This window comes from Hypanus sabinus, unplaced genomic scaffold, assembly GCF_030144855.1.
Source record: "Hypanus sabinus isolate sHypSab1 unplaced genomic scaffold, sHypSab1.hap1 scaffold_708, whole genome shotgun sequence".
Lineage (NCBI taxonomy): Eukaryota > Metazoa > Chordata > Chondrichthyes > Myliobatiformes > Dasyatidae > Hypanus > Hypanus sabinus.
This window is the reverse complement of record NW_026781560.1, coordinates 1-16,782: the sequence shown is the minus strand read 5'-3', so window position 1 is coordinate 16,782 and position 16,782 is coordinate 1.

Here is a 16,782-nt window from a genome sequence, read left to right as displayed (position 1 = left end):
ACATTTCAATGCAGAATAAACTGCTTTGGCTGAAAATAGTGCTAAAGATGACGCAACTGGCTTACAAACAGAGTGAATGTGTACAGAGGAGAGGCTATTGAGGAGGCAACATCGCAGTAAATTGGTTGAGTTGCAGCGTAAAATGTAGACGCCATCGAGCTGGATGAATAGAGGTGATGAATTCTAATGTCCAGAGTATAATGGACAAAGCGGTGTTTCAGTGACAGGAGGCAAAGGGTGGGAATGAGCGGAGACTTTTTGTTTGGCTGCCGGTGGCTCATCACTTTCCACAGGGGCCTGTGTTGGGAGCAATACTTTCTACCTTGTATGACAATCATTTGGATGATGGAGCTGATTGCGTAGTTGCGACGTTTGCAGAGGATTTGAAGATGGGTGGAGGGGCAGGCTGTTTTCAGGAAGCCGAGGGCGCAGAGCCTCTTCTTTAAATGGAGAGAAAATTCGGAAAAATATCGAAGGATGAATGGGATCCTCTAAACTTTATTTTGCGGGTTGAAGAAAGTAAATGCAAAATCGGAATTCATTTCAAGAGGGCTGGAACATAAAAGCAATGATGTAATACTGAGAATTTACAAAGCATTGGTGAGGCCTCTCGTGGAGTACTGTGAACGGTTGTGGGCCTTTTATTTAGTAAAGGATGTACTGAAACTGAAGAGGGTTCTAAAGAGAGTCAAGAGGTTGATTCCATAAAAAATCGTTTGATGACTCTGGGCCTACACCAGGATTAAGTCAATAAGTTGTGACCTCATCGAAACCTCTCAAATGGAGAAAGGCTTTGCTCGAGTGGATGTGGAGATGATTTCCCCGCAGTGAAAGACCAGAGGATACATCTAAGAATAGAGAGGCGCCCTCTGTGCACCCCTTATCCTTTGATTTCCAGTGTATTCCGGCCCAGAGCCGTGAAAGCTTCCCGTATACCAAGGCTTTCAATCACAGAATAAGTATTGTGTACCTGTTGCGAACCCTGTCCAAAGTATGGACATCCTTTCCTCCATCAGGAGCCCCAAGATACTCACAACACTTAAACTGAGCCGCACCTGTGCCTTATAAAGTCACAAAATTCCATCCTTGCTTATATATTTCAGTCCTCCACAATAAAAAAAAGTAACATCATATTTTCCTTCCTCAGTTCCGACTGAACCTGCAAATAAATCTTAAAGGAATCCTGCACGAGATCCCTTTGTACCGTAAATATTTCTGCATTTAGAAAATGGTCAACTATCATATTTTTCTATCAGTGTCTGGCCATACACTCTCCCATACTGTACTCTATCTGCTGCACATTTGTCCATTTTCCTAATGTGTTTAAGTCCTTCTGCAGCCTCTCTTCTACCTCAAAATTGCCTCTTGATCGGTAATGTTATTATTGGACTGCACTCACTGTGGTTCCCTGATGAGAAATTAAACATCCTGTTGCAGACGGTGATAACACTTTAACCGTCCGTTGGGTTAGACGGGGCAAAGTGTCTTTAGTGTGTCCAGGACGGTTTCCTGTCACAGTATGTTGACAGGCCGAATAGGGGGAATGCTACTAAATCTAGTAATAGACAAGGAACCGGGTCAGATCACAGATCTCTCAGTGGGTGAGCATCTGAGAGACTGTGACCTCCTCTGTTGGCCTTTGGAATTATCATGGAAAAGAATAGAATCAGAGAGAATAGGAGAATTTTTAATTGGGGAAATTGAAATTATGAAGATATAAGACTAGAACTTGCAGGTGTTAATTGGGGTGAAATATACTATGGACATGTGGTCGAAATTTAGGGATCAGGATGTTGGGGATAATTCGACCCAATGAGGAAGATAAAGACTGGTAGGGTGATGGAACCAGGGTTGACAAGTGAGGTGGACATCTAGTCAGGTGGTAGAGGGCAGCATACATGGGGTTTAGGAAGCAAGGATCAGATGGAGCTATTAAGGAATATAGGGTAGCAAGCAAGAAGGTTCAGAAGGGGCTGAGGAGAGCAAGTAGGGGGCATGAGAAAGCCTTGGCGAGAAGGGTAAAGGAAAACCCCAAGGCCTCTTTCAATGATGTGAAGAGCAAAAGGATGATAGGGGTGAAGGTAGGACCGATTACAGATAAAGGTGGGAATGTGTACCTGCAGGCTGTGGAAGTGTGTGAGATCCTTAATGAATACTTCTCTTCGGCATTTACCAATGAGAGGGAACTTGATGACAGTGAGGACAATATGAGTGAGGTTGATATTCTGGAGCATGTTGGTCCTGGGCTCCCTGCTTTTCGCGATTTTTATTAACGGCTTGGATGTGTGGGTAGAAGGATTGGAAAGTTTGCATGAGACACAAAGTTTGTGTTGTTTTGGGTAGTGTTGAGGATTATCGAAGATTGCAGAAGTGGGCTCAGAAGTGGCAGATGGAGTTCAAACCTGAGAGGGGTCAGGTGTGCACTTTGACAGGACAAACTCCAAGGAGGAGTACTAAGTAAATGGCAGGATACTTGGTACCATGGAGAAGCTGATATATCTGGGGGTAGATGTCCACAGATCCCAGAAATTTGTCTCACAGGTAGATAGGGCAGTTACGAAAGTTCACGGGGTGTTAGCTTCATTATACGAAGGATAGAATTTAAGGTTCAAGTTGTAATGATGCGGCCATATCAAACTCTGGTTCAGCCACACTTGGAATACCGTGTCCAGTTCTGGTCGCCTCACTATTGGAAGGATGCGAAAGCATTGGGAAGGGTACAGAGGAGATTTACCAGGATGCTGCCTGGTTTAGAGAGTATGGATTATGGTCAGAGATTAAGGGAGCTCGGGCCTTACTCACTGGAGAGAAGGAGGATGACAGGAGATATGATAGAGGTGTACAAGATATTAAGAGGAATAGATAAAGTGGACAGGCAGCACCTCTTCCTCAGGGCACAGTACAAGAGGACATGTCTTTAAGCTAAGGGGAGGGAAGTTTAAGGGGGATGAGAGGACGTTTATTTTTACTCAGAGACTTGTTGGTGCGTGGAATGCACTACCTGAGTCAGTGGTGGAGGCAGTTGCACTAGTGGAATTTAATAGAGTACTAGACAGGTATATTGAGGAATTTTAGTTGGGGGGGGTGATATAGAATGCAGGGATTAAATGTCGACACAACATTGTGGGCCTACGGGCTTGTACTGTGCATTCTACGTTCTACGTTATATACCTGGCCCAGAATTTGGAGCTTGTTTTTAAGAACTGAGGAAATGATTGTGCTGAACGCTGAGCTACGGACAATAAACCGCAGCCTGGCGTAACCATTACTGTTGTGCAATGGTCCAAGGCCCAGTGGAGAGCAAATGAGGTTGCACCCGCTGTGGACGTATCGTGGAGAGTGACAAAGTACAGCTGGTCCACGTTCTGGGCCCTGTGTAGATCCTGTGAGACGCTAACATCCGAGATATTCAAATAATACGAGAGCCTTGTCGGGTGACAGATGTGACAAAGGCAGGCAGTTACACCAAAGGAAGAGGACACAGGAAACTGGGTGACAGCGAGACAGGGGAAAGCAGTTAATGAACCAGTGCAGAGTAGCCCTGTGGTCATCATCATTAGTAGAATGTAGAACACTTTAGATACAGTCGTGCAAACAAACTAATAGAGGGGTCCCATTGGTCGGCTGTTTTGCAGTGAGTCTGCCTCTTGAGAAGGGAAGAAGGAAGAAGAAATACGCTGTGGTGATAGGGGATTCGTTAGATAGGCTAACAGACTGGAGGCTTGTTGTGACAGAATGAGATTCCCGGATGGCATGATGCCTTCGGCGTGCCAGGGTCCGGGATATCTCAAACCGAATCCTTCGTATTTGGTAGTGCGAGGGTCAAAAGCCTGAAGTCTGTATACTGAAGAGGTATAATTAAATTAATTCTGCAATTTGTGAGGGAGAAGCATAAGTCACATGTATCAGTATCTCAATGGAATAATGGGATGTGTAGAGGCATAAGATTGGACCACTTGTTCAAGTCTCCCAAAAGTTAGAGGATGATGAGTAGATCCCTGGAGCAAGAATCCCAGAAGTTTAATTTGCAGGCTGAGTCTGGGTTAAGAAGGCAAATGCGATGGTGGCATTTATTTTAAGGGGAAAATAATAATAATAATAATAATAATAATAATAATAATAATAATAATAATAATAATAATAATAATAATAATAATAATAATAATAATAATAATAATAATAATAATAATAATAATAATAATAATAATACTGAACAACAAGTATATAATGCTGATGCTTTATAAGGAAACAACAAAGGCCGCACTTGGAGTATTGGCAACAGATCTGTTCCCCATATCGCATAAAGGATATGTTGTCGTTGGAGAGAGTGCAGGCGAGGTTCACAAGGATAATACTGGAAATGAAGGGGTTAACCTATGAGAAGCGTTCGGTAACTTTGGGCCTGTACGCATTGGAAGTTAGAAGAATGCGTGGTGATAGAACGATTGAACCATTGAACATTACAGCACTAAACAGGACCTCCGGCCCTTCTTGGCTGTGCTGAACCATTTTTCTGCCTAGTCCCGCTGACCTGCACCTGAATCTTATCTTTCCATACATCTCTCATCCATGTATCTGTCCAAGTTTTTCTTAACTTTTATAAGTGAGCCTGAATTTACGTCATCCCACAGCTCATTCCACACTCCCACCATTCACTGTGTGAAGAAACCACACCTCTTCCCAAATTTCCTTTAAACTGTTCCTACTTCATCCTTAACCTATGTCCTTTGTGCTTTTTCTATCCCCTCGTCTCAGTGAAAAGAAGGCTGCTTGCATTCACTCTATCTATACCCATCATAATTTTATATCGCTCTTCAATTCTCGCCTCATTCTTTTACGCTCCAGGGAATAAATTCTTAACCCATTCAAGCTTTCTCTGTAACTCAGTTTCTCAAGTCCCGGCAACATCCTTGTAAACCTTCTCTACACTCTTTTTACTATCCTTCCTTTAATTGGGTGTCCAAAACTCCAAATTCGCCTTCACCATTGTCTAATATATCCTTCCTATAACATTCCAACTCTTATACTCAATACTTTGATTTATAAAGGCCAATGTACCAATAGCTCTCTTTACTACCCTATCTATCTTTGACGCCAGTTTTTTGGAAATTCAGTATCTGTATTACCATATCCCTCTGTTCTACTGCACTCCTCAGTACCCTACCATTTACCTTGTATGTTCTAGCTTCGATTTTCCATCCAAAGTGCAATACCTCACACATGTCTGTATTAATATCCATCTTGCATTTTCAGCCCCTTTTTCCATCTGATCCACATCCATCTCTAAGCTTAGAAAACCTTCCTCACTGTCCACTTCATCTCCAAAATTTGTATCATCAGCAAATCTGCTGATCCAGTTTACCGCATTATCTCCATATCATTGATATAGATGACAAATAACAATGGCACAGCACTGATCCCTGTGGCGCACCACTTGTCACAGGCCTTCACTCAGGGAAGCAATCCTCCACTACCACACTCTGGCTTCTTCCAATAAGCCAATTCCTAATCTAATTTTCTACCTTACCATGTATACCTAGCCCTTGTATCTTCCTAACTAAACCCCCATGCAGGACCTTGTCAAAGGCCTATCTGAGGTCCATGTAGACAGAATCCACTGCCTTCTCTTCATCTACTTTCCTGGCAACCTCCGCGAAAAACTCTAATAGATTGTTTGAACAATCTTGTGATATTGTTGAACCTACCGAATGTTGAAAGGGCTGAGGACGGTGGATGTGGAGGGGATGTTTCCTGTGGTGGGGATACCCAGAACATGAGGCAACCTACTCAAAATTAGGGGGCGTCCTTTCAGAATGGAAGCAAAGAGGAGAACCTGTTGTCAGAGGAAAGCGAATATGCGGAACGCTCTGCCACAAACCATGCTGGAGTCCAAGCCCGTGAATTGAGTTAGGCGGAATATGACAGTTTTCTGATTGGTTAGGGCATCAAAAATACGGCGACAAGGTCGGTTCAGTGTGATCCGTGATTAGCCATGAATGACAAATCAGATTTGATGGGCTGAATAGCCTTATGATTTGCAATGTCATCTGGTTGTATCATCTCCAACGTCAGCAAATCCATTATTTTGTAAGGGGACCAACATTGCTCTTAATACAGCAAATGTGACCTCTCCAGTGCCTTGTAAAGCATAGAAAATAAACCCTTTCTCTTATATTCTGGTCATCTGGAAATAAATGCAAACACTTCATTTGTCTTCCTCACCACCGACTCCAAGTAAGTTAACTTCGAGGGAATCCTCCACCAGGACTCCCAAATTCTTTTGCGTGGTAGTTTTGTTTTTTTTTTTAAGAAAATAGTTCACACTTTTATTTCTTCTGGAAAATTGCATGACCGTACACTTCGAGGCACTGTATTCCATCTGCCAGTACATTTCGCATTTTCCCTATCTATATAAGGCCTGCAGCCTCTCTGCTACTTCAACACTACCTGTAGATCGGAAATGTTATGACCGATCTGCACGGACTGTGGTTTCACTATGCGGAAGTCAAACATTATTTTGCAGAGGGAGATGCAAAGGCCCAGGTTTTGGAGCTTGTTGATGAGAACTGAGGAAATGACTGTGCTGAACGCTGAGCTGTTGCCAATACACCGCAGCGTGACGTAAGCATTTCTATTGTCCTGAAGGTCCAAGGCCCAGGGCAGAGCAAGTGATGCCCTGATCCTCGTGGGTACCATTGTCATGGGTTGGAAGTATAACGAGGGAATACAGGAAGTTAGGTTCAAAATAACCTCTCCCTCAATGTCAGCAAGACGAACGAATTGGTTGTTGATTTCAGAAGGAGTAGCGGACCACACAACGCCATCTAAATCGGTAGTGCGCGGGTGGAACCGGTCAAAAGCTTTAAGTTCTTCGGGGTGAATATCACAAATGGACTGACTTGTTCTAACCAAGCAGAATCGACTGCCAAGAATGCCCACCAGCGCCTTTACTTCCTGAGAAAGCTGAAGAAATTTGACCAGTCCCCTAAAACTATCACTAACTTTTTATAGGTGTACTGGAGAAAGTATTCTTCTAGGGTGCATCCCAACCTGGTATGGATGTTGTCCTGTCCAAGACCGGAAAAAGCTGCAAAAGATCGTGAACAGAGCCCAGCACATCACACAAAACAATCTTCCATCTTTGGCCTCAAACATTACACCACACGCTGTCGGAGGTTGATGTTCCGCAGCCTGCTGGTTCTGGGACCCCTACTTCTCGTGATTTTTATTAACGTGGGGGTGGAAGGGTGGATTGACAAGGTTGCAGATGACACAAAGGTTGGTGGTGTTGTGGATAGTGTAGAGAATTGTCTAAGATTGCAGAGAAACCTTGATTGGATGCGGACGTGGGCTGAGAAGTGGCAGATTGCGTTAAACTCGGAGAAGTGTGAGGTGGTATACTTTAGAAAGACAAACTCCAAGACAAAGTAAATGGCAGGATACATGGGAGTGGGGCGGAACGAAAAGATCTGGGGTACATGTCCATGATCCCTGAAAGTTGCCTCATAGGTTGATAGGGTAGTTAAGAAAGTTTACAGGCTGTTAGCTTTCATAAGACGAAGGGTATAGTTTAAGGTTAGCGAGGTAATGATGCAGCCTTATAAAACACTGATTAAGCCATCTTATTAAGCCTTATAGGAAGGATTTGGAAGCATTGGAATGGGTAGAGAGGAGATTCACCAGGATGGTACCCGGTTTAGAGAGTATGTATTATGATCAGAGATCAAGGGGGCTAGGACTTTGCTCTTTGGATAGAAAGAGGATGAGATGATACATGATAGATTGATACAAGTTATGAAGAGGAATAGACAGAGTGGACAGCCAGCGCCTCTTCCTCAGGACACCACTGCTCATTACAAGAGGACATGACTTTAAGGTAAGTGGAGGGAAGTTCAAGGGGGATATTAGAGGAATGTTCTTTTTCCTCAGAGTATGGTTGGTGCGGGGAATGCACTGCCGGAGTCAGTGGTGGAGGCAGATACACTGGTGAAATTTAAGAGACTACTGGTCAGGTATATGGAGAAATTTAAGGGGTCAGTAGTAATAAGGGAGGCATGGCTTAAGGGACGACTGAACATTGTGGATCGAAGGGACTGCACTGGACTGTAATATTCTATGTTCTATGTTATGTAACCTGGCCCAGGATTTGGAGGTTGTTTATAAGAACTGAGGAAATGATTGTGCTGAACGGTGAGCTGTGGCCAACAAACTGCAGCCTGACGTAACTATTGCTTTTGTGCAATGGTCCAAGGCCCAGTGGAGAGCAAATGAGATTGCACCCTTTGTGGATCTATCGTGGAGAGAGACAATGTGCAGCTGGTCCACGTTCTGGGCCCTCTATAGATCCTGTGAGATGCTAACATCCGGGATATTGAAATAATTCTTGAGGCTTACCGGGTGACAGATAAGATTTATAGAGAGGCAGTTACACCCAAGGCGGAGGACACAGTAGACTGGGTGAACGCAAGGCAGGGGAAAGCGATTAATGAGTCAGTGTATAGCACCCCAGTGGTCATCCTCTTCAGTAGCATGTATAACACTTCAGATACAGTCGGAAATACGAACTAATATCTCAAACCGAATCCTCAGCATTCGTAAATACAAGGGTCAAAAGCCAGAAGTATTTTACTGAAGAGCTATGATTAAATTCGTTCTGTTGTTTGTGATGGAGAAGCATAAGTCACATGTATCAGTATCGCAATGGAATAATGCGATTTACATCGGCATCGGAGTGGATTCGTTGTGCAAGTATCCCAAAAGATTAATTTACAGTTTGAGTGTGGGGTAAGAAGGCAAATGCAATGGGGGCATATGACATTTACAATTTCCCAGCTGATCCAAATCCCTCTCTAGGCTTTGACAAACTTCTTCACTGTCCAGTACATCTCCAGTCTTCGTAAGTTTGCAAATGCAATTTACCACATTAACATCCATATCATTGATACAGATGACGAATAACAATAGACCCGGAACTGAGACCTGTCGCACAGACACAGTCCTACACTCAGGGAAGAAATCCTCCACTACCTCTCTCTCGTTTCTCTCAATGAGCTAATGTCAAATCCAATTTTCTACCTCACCATGTATATCCAGCGCCTATAACTTCCGAACTGACCTCCCATGCGGGACCTTGCCAAAGGCCTTACTGAAGTCCATGTAGGCGACATCACCTGTCTTCCCTTCATCTACCTTCCTGGTAACATCCTCGAAAACCTCTGATAGATTGTTTAAACAATCTTGTTTTTCAATCTTGTGATCTTCTTGAACCTATCGAATGTTGAAAGGCCTAGGTACAGTGGATGTGGAGAGGAACTTTCTTGCGGTGGGGATATCCAGAACGTGAGGGCACATCCTCAAAATTACGGGGCGGCCTTTCAGAATGGAAGCAAAGAGGAGTGAATGTTGCCAGAGAAAATCGAATATGCGGAACGCTCTGCCACAAACCACGCTGGAGGCCAAGCCCGTGAGTAGAATTAGGCGGAATATGACAGATTTCTGATTGGTTAGGGCATCAAAAATACGGCGAGAAGTGATCCAGGATGAGCCATGAATGGAACGGCAAATCAAATCTGATGGGCTGAGCAGCCTTATGCTTCGCAAAGTCTTCTGGTCGTAACATTTCCAAAGTCATCAAATCCATTATTTCTATGGGGACCAACATTGCTCATAATACAACAAATGTGTGACCTCTCCAGTGCCTTGTAAAGCATAGAAAATAAACTTTTACTTTTATATTCTGGTCAGCTGGAAATGAATGCGAATATTGCATTTGTCTTCCTCGCTACCGACTCCACCTGTAAATTAATCTCGAGGGAATCCTGCACCTGGACTCTCAAATCCCTTTGAACCGTAGTTTGTTGTGTTATTTTCAAGAACTTAGTCCACACATTTATTTCTTCTCCAGGCACTTTATTTAATCTGCCAGTAATTTGCCCATTGTTTCTAATCTGTGTAAGACCTGCAGCCTCTCTGTTAATTCAACACTACCTGTAGTTCGGAAATGATGCGTCCGATCTACACGGACTGTGGTTTCCCGATGAGGAAGTGAAACATTATTTTGCAGCGGGAGATGCAACGGTCCAGGATTTGGAGCTTGTCGATAAGGACTGAGGAAATGACTGTGCTGAACGCTGAGCTGTTGCCAATACACCGCAGCGTGCCGTAAGCATTGCTATTGTCCTGATGGTCCAAGGCACTGTACAGAACAAGTGCAATCGTGTTACTTGCGGATATCAGTGCCATTGGGAGGACGTATGAGGAGGGAGTACAGGGAGTTAGATTCTAAGTTAAAGGGCAGGATGTCCGGGGTATTGTTCTCAGGATTGTTGCTCGTGCCGCGCGCTGGTGAGCCCAGAACCAGGAAAACTGTACAGTTGACAATTATCGGTTCGAACCAGTTGCGGAGGGACGTGAGCCAGATTGCCAGAACAGATTATGGAGAATTTGTGGAGGCAGATGGTTGTGACACCTCAGACGCTGTTCGGAATCATATGGTTGAACTCAGGGCAACTCTTGTACTGAGCTGTATAGATTCCAATGTGAAAAAAAACATGTAGGGAATCCGATAATAGTGTTGGCGATGAGGGAGCTGGTTTACAAATAGAGGCAATGGGTGGTCAAGAGAGCCTTTTGATCTGTGAAAATTGAGGTCAATCGGATGAGCTGCAACGTATAAGGTGGACAATATCGCCAGTACTTTGTCTATTTTCCTAATCGCTAGATGACCTGCAGCCTCTCTGTTAATTCAACACTACCTGTCGATGGGAATGTTATTACGATTTGCACGGACTGTGGTTTCCCGATGAGGAAGTCAAACATTATTTTGCAGCGGGAGATGCAACGGTCCAGGATTTGAAGCTTGTTGCTCAGAACTGAGGAAGTGATTGCGCTGAACGCTGAGCTGTTGCCAATACACCGCAGCGTGACGTAAGCATTGCTATTGTCCAGAAGGTCCAAGGCCCAGTACAGAGCAAGTGAAATCGTGTTACTTGCGGATATCAGTGCCATTGGTAGGACGTATGAGGAGGGAGTACAGGGAGTTATGTTCTAAGTTAAAGGGCAGGATGTCCAGGGTGCTGATCTCAGGATTGCTGCTCGTGCCGCGTGATAGTGAGCCCAGAACCAGGAAAACTGTACAGCGGACAGTCATCGGTTCAGCAGGCCGGGAAGCATCAACGGAAAAGAATACTGACGACGTTTCGGGCCGAGTCCTTTCAGCAGTGACCTTGGGTCGCTAGGCGTTGAATCAGTGAGGTTAGGGATACAGAAATGCTCGGGCAAATACATCTGGTCAGAATTGTATAGAGACACCCAAACAGTGGTAAATATCTGGCCTGCAAAGTAGAACGGGACACGGAAAATACATGCCAAAATGGCAATGTTGCAATCTTCATGGGGGAACTACAATATACAGGTAGATTGGGAAAATCAGGTTGGTGTTGTATTCCAGGAGAGGTATTTCTATACTGCGTGCGATTTGGCTTTTTATAGTAGTTCGTGGTTGAACCCACGAGGTATTATGGATTGGATGCTGGTCTGTCAACCATATCTTATCAGACAGCTTGAGGTAGGAGAACCCTAGGTTTAAGTGATCATAATATGAAAGTTTCATCCTTCAGTCTGAGAGGAAGAAGCTCAAATCAGCTGTATCAGTGGGGTAAAAGAGGAAGTTCCAGAGGCATGAGCGTAATGCTGGCCAGAATTGAATGGAGATGGAGGGATGGCGGCAGAAAAGCAATGTCTGGAATTTCTGTAAGCAATTCGTAAAGAATAGTACATGTACATCCCAAAGTGGAAGATCTATTCCAAAGGCAGTCTGACACAATCTTCTGCCAACATTGAAATGCAAGTGTAGGCAATTTTGTAACTGGGGAGAAAATGGAAAACACAAACGGAGGCTGACACTGAGAGAGAGTTGGGAGAACTTGTGCAGGATTCTCTGAAGGTTGATTTCCATGTTGAGTCTGTGATCAGGAAGTCCAATGCCACGTGCGCATTTATTCCCAGGGATGACCTCATTAAAACCTCTCGAATGGTGAAAGGTCTTGCTAGAGTAGATGTGCAGAGGATTTGTCTTGAGCTGTTAGAGCCAAAGACCAGAGGATACTCCCTCAGAATAGAGGGACGTTCTTTATTTACATTTTATTCCTGTCAATTACAGTGAGTACTGGCCCAGAGCCATGAATTTTCCCCATATGACACGCCACTCAATCCTGGAATCATACTTGTGAACCGGCTTTGAACCATCACAATTTAAGCTTATCCTTGACTCGATAAGGGGCCAGAAACAGCCCACAACGCTCGGAATGAGGTCTCACCAGTTCCTGATATAGTCTCAACATTTCACACTTATTTATATATTCAGGACCACCTGGAATGCTATCATCACATTTGCCTTCTTCACAACCAATTCAACCTAAATGTTATCCTGAAAGATACCCTGCCCGATGTCTCTCAAATCCTTTTGTGTGCAAGATATTTTAGGTTTCTCTGCAATCCAGTCTGTTCGTGGGCACAGGTCTCAACCAGCTCGTCATAGGGGACTAACACCTTGAGAGTGTTCACCCACCTGAAGGATGTTCTGGCGTTGAGCCCGAAACAGAGATGACAAAAGACGAGGGGTCTAGTCACCCCAGCCCTCCCTGTCACCACTGACCAACTCCATGAGTTCTGTCGTCTCCGTCCCACTCTCCCACCCCTATAGTCCTCCCAATTCAGACAGCTCTTTGCCACACTGGACCCTTCTCCCTCAATCACAACTGACCCGACACGTCTCTGCGTGTACCGCTCCATCACCAACAGCCCTCCACAGCTCCGGCCCCAACTCAACCCCTCCTCTACAAATCTCCCTCTCTCTGTTCACGGGAATTTTGAGACGGATGGGAGAGAGCTGGCGCCTGGTTTTGCTCCCTTTATCTACCGGATCTCCGTCCCTCGGTTCCGAGTCACTCCTCAGTTCGGTGTGGATAAGCCTGTCATGTGACTCCTGTCGTATGTGCAATCTCACCACGCCGGTCCCGCCCACTTCTCGGCTTCCCATCCTTCCTCTTCCCTCTGCAGCACAACGGTTCTCAGACACACACACACACACAGACGCGCAGTCTCTGAGGCAGACTCACAAGTCAATACTTCCAGAACGGCCAGAGGTATGGAGGTGGTGGGGAAGGGAGGAATGGTGAATGGGAGAGAAGAATGGGTCAGTGGTGAGGGTGGGAATGATGCAGACGGAGGGAGTCGGGTTGGGGAACAGGGCAGGGAGGGACGAGTAGGAGAGAGGAAAAGAGGAAAGCTGTCGGGGAGGGAAGGGGAAACGACAGAGGGTTTGAAGGGGCAGAGATGTGAAGAAGGGAGACGGAGTGAACGAGAGAGAGGGCGGGGAATCGGGATGCGAGAAGATGAGGAAAGGCCGCGTGTTCCGAGCCGAAAAGCACCAACCCCTTCCCCATCCTCGAGAACTCGGAAAGGGAAAGTGTGATGAGAGATGTGGAAGGAGAGCGAGTGGCAATGGGAGAGAGTCAGGGAAGGAGGGAAAGACTGTGGGAAGAGGGAAAGGAGAGAGAGATAACAGATAAGAGAAGAAAAATTGGGAGATGAAGTACGAGAACGAGTGGGAGTGTGTGTGTGTGAGAGAGAGAGAGACAGAGAGAGAGTGGGAGAAAGGAGAGAGAGAGAGAGAGAGAGAGAGAGAGGGGGGGGAGAGAGAGAGAGAGAGAGAGAGAGAGAGAGAGAGAGAGAGAGAGAGAGAGAGAGAGGAGAGAGAGAGGAGAGAGAGAGCGAAGGCGGGTGTGTGTTGGGAGTGTGTCCTGTGGCCGGTCACGCCCGAAATCTCTCTCCTCCCTCTATTTATCAACACCCCTGTCATTCTCATCTCTTCAACCACCCCCTCACATGCACTCAATCTTTCTCCTCCCCCATCTCTCGGTCCCTCTCTTTATCGGCTGGCTGTTCATCGGGTGTTTGTGGGCGACGGTCTCCCCATCCGCGTTTCCTCTCCCGAAGGTCCCGTCCCTTTCAGGAGCTCAGAGACTCGATTATATGGACGAGAGCGAGACCTACGCGAATATGCGGCTCCCAAGAACGGAAGAACAAGCTCTTTCGAGAGGTGAGTGGTGCGGAGAGAGAGAGAGAGCTTACCGCTGTGGCAGACTCCGAGAGTATGAAGTAGGACAGCGTGGACACAGCTATTCTCCATGGCTGACCCAGTGGAGGTGGGGTGGGGTGGGTGGTCGGCGGTGCTGAGGGCGCTTTGCTCGGTTTTTGACCCTATTAGCTTATGCGAGTCGCTGTGAAGTGAGCTTTGGTTAGTGACTATTTCGGGAGTCTGTGAAGGGACAGTGTGGCAAGAGCTTCACTGTGTTTCTGTCCAGGAAATGTGTGATAGGAATGCGTGGAGGGTGTTTCACTCTGTCCCTGACTCCGGCTGTGTGTGCTGTGACGGTGTGGGGGGAGATTCACTCTGTGCCTGACCCCGGGAGTGTGTGCTGTGACGGTGTGCAGGGAGCTTCACTCTGTGTCTGACCCAGGGATTGTGTGAGGTGACGGTCTGGAGGGAGATTCACTGTGTCTGACGCGGGAGTCTGTGACGTGACGATGCTGAGGTAGTCCCACCTCGATTATCACCCTCTGTGTTCTATTCCCAGAACCGGATGTATCGTACGTGGAACTTAATGTCACGGCCCTCTCGGCGCCCCGGGTCCGGAGAGATGGAGGTCTGTTTCATCATTGCTGTTTTGACTGTGTTTAGCAGACGTGCCCATTCGTGTCGAGAGATCTCAGAGCAACAGTACGGCTAACACTAATGATTCGTTGCTGTATAATAAGTCAGAGGAAACCCATGGTATAGGCCCTGATGAGGCAGATCTGTGGGAGAGTCGGTGTGGAGGGTGCGCTCTGGGACGTACGGTGAGGATTCAGCACCTTGAAGCGGGGGACCCTGTTTAGTGTGGATTGTGCCTTCGTGAGGGGATGTGTGGACAGAGCCCTGTGGGATGGGGTGAGGAGGGGGTGCTGTGGGAGACGTGCACTGTGGGTGTGCCGTGGTATTTGGTGAGGAGGGAATGCTTGGGAGTGTCGCTGAGGGAAACAGGGCCATTGAGGAGGGAGCACTGTGGGGAACATGGAGCAGAGGAAACGCCATGGGGGGTGGCGGAGTGGAGGAAGATCTGTGGGATGGTCGGTAGGAAGGGAACAACACTGGAGCCGTGGTGACGAGGAAGGCCATCGATAAGGCGAAAAGAAGACACAGCTGTGGATAAATTGAACGATACTCGAACCACTTTTCACAATCCTCTGTTCTCTCTGTCTCCCTCTCCTCCTCTCCCCACTCTCCCTCCCTTCTTCCCCTACCTTCTCCCCGCTCCTGTGCCCTACCACCCTCCGCCTCACAAACTCCTCTCTGAACCTCTCCATCTTTTCCACCACATTCTCCCATTCCCCTTCCCACCCTCTCTGCCCACTTTCTCTAAACCTTCTCGCCTATCAACATCCCGGTTTAACTCCCCATATCTCTCTCCCTCCCCGTGCCCTTTCCTCACTCCTCTCTCCGCTCTCCAAAGCTCACCCCTTTTCCTCTCTCAAGCACACTCCCCTTCCCTCACTTGTCCCACTCTCCCCTCTATTGCACACCCCCTTTCTCCCTTCCTCACTCTCGCTCTCCCTTTCGCACTTTACATTCTTCGCTCATTATCTCACCTCCCGCTATCTCCTCACCCCTCTCTTCCTGTTCTCTCCCCACACCATTTTCTGCTTCGATCCCGCTCCGAACCCTTTTCTCTCTATCGGTCCCTTCCCCTTGTCGCCCTTTCGCTCATGCTTTCCCCTCTCTCACAATCTCTTTCTCTCTCTTCCGCTGCTTCTTGCCCCCACATTTCTCCGACCCTCACTCTCCTATCTCCCTCCACTCTCTTTGCTCTCTCGTCCCTTTCCCTCTCCCCCACTCTTATCATCTCTCTTCTTCTGCCACTCTCTCCGTCTCCGCTAACCATTCACATTCCCAATTCTCTCTCTCCGATTTACCCACTCATTGCCTCTATCGCTCACCACTGTCTGCTCTTTTCCAGCCATCTCTCATTCTCTCCCCCCTGTCTTCCGCCGGTCCCTCACCTTCTTTCTCTCTGCCTCTCATCTTTTCTCCTCTTTACTTAACCCACACTTTCCCTACCCTACTTTCGCTATCTCTGCTCTCTCACTCCTCTTTCTATCACCTTCTCTCTCATTCTCCCTCGCTCTGCGTCCCAGGCTGTCTGAGCTCCACCTACGCAGAGGTGAACATTCCGAACGACGAGCACGTCATCGATGAGGATGAGGCTCCTCCCATTGCCGCGGAACCCCGCAATCTGCTATCCAATGTCCAAGCAGGTCAGAGTTAACAAATATGACGCCATTGTGGACACGTCACGTGTTATATGCAGAAGTGTTTGTATCTTTTATATACTTCAAATGTCTCTCCTTCAGCCACTTTTCTAGCATCTCGATCAACATACCGACAACCATTTGGGTACATAAACTTGTCACTTGGATACCCAATTAAATTTCTTTCCTCACTCACCTTCGCCTTGTGCGCTCTCGTCCGCGATTGCAGTTGATGCGCCCCTCATAGTTTTGTACAGCTCAGTAAGGTCACCCGTACACTCCAATGTACAAAGCCCCTCTGTGAGGTCACCCCTAGCCCCCAAGGAATAAAGTCCTGAACTACCCGACATCACTTCATAACTCAGTCCCTCGAGCTCGGGCAACTTCCTGGTAAGTCTCCCTCTGCACTCTTTCCAGTTGAGTGGCATCTTC